This window comes from Buceros rhinoceros, unplaced genomic scaffold, assembly GCF_000710305.1.
Source record: "Buceros rhinoceros silvestris isolate BGI_N320 unplaced genomic scaffold, ASM71030v1 scaffold15233, whole genome shotgun sequence".
Lineage (NCBI taxonomy): Eukaryota > Metazoa > Chordata > Aves > Bucerotiformes > Bucerotidae > Buceros > Buceros rhinoceros.
In genome coordinates, this window is record NW_010405548.1 from 31407 (window position 1) to 32438 (window position 1032).

The window sequence follows — 1032 nt, forward strand, 5'->3', positions numbered from 1 at the left end:
AATCATATAAAGCAATAGCAGTAGAGGGTAATTTACAAAAGAGGAATATATTTCTATACAAAGCTGAGTAAAATATTTATCGGATGCATAGATGGTCTAAAGATATTAAGAAAAATAATGAAAAATTACTCTTTCTTTGTCGTGTGATTCTTGTAAATACATGCTGGGATAATGGTTCAGCTATAATAAGGCTGTTCATTATCGGGAGTTGCAGTTACAGGAGAACAAATGTCATTTATATTGCTGAGAACAATTCTGTGGAGGCAGTGAAGGAGTATGGGAACCAAGATTCCTTTTTGATATTTGTTGTTTATATAGCTTGATTGAAATTGAATGATTAAGATAATTTAATTAGAAATTGTAAAAAGATCTTTGCAATAGAATAATGTATTTCTTTAAAGTCACTACACCCAGTCTGGTGGTAGTACAGAAATCGTTTTGGGGGTTGAGGGAAAGGAAATTGGGTGAGGACATTTGTGCTGCTCTACAGCTGACCAGAACATATTTGATCTAGTGTTTGTCACACTGGCAGAGCATCGGGTGTACTCTGGGAGGGGTACTGTTCTCCAGCTCTCGCCGGTTACCTGCTGATCCTAATGCGATTGCTTTACTTCCACCACTCCGTAGATATGCAGTAACTCCCGTCTGTAAGCCATACTGCAGGTTATTAATGTCTGTCTGATGATAAAAAATACCAGTTCAACTCCCGCAAAAGGCAATGAGTGTAATTTCTCAGATAATGTGGATTTTTTCCTGCAAATAAGATGGGCACAATAGTCAGAACAACCCTGTTTAATGATAGTACTTTCCTCCATTTAAAGGCATATAGATGTTCTGTTATTGACAGTCATCTACACCGTACTGAGGAAAGTATTATTTTCTCTAATGAGAGCAGCAAGATGTGAAGCAATTTACTTGAGGAAAGCTGGTAGCTGGTCTGAGCTGAAAGCTCAGGAATTCCTGGATGTTATTACCGCTCTTATCTCCATACTCTGGTGGTGCATTTGACGACCTAATCTCCCAACAGTGATC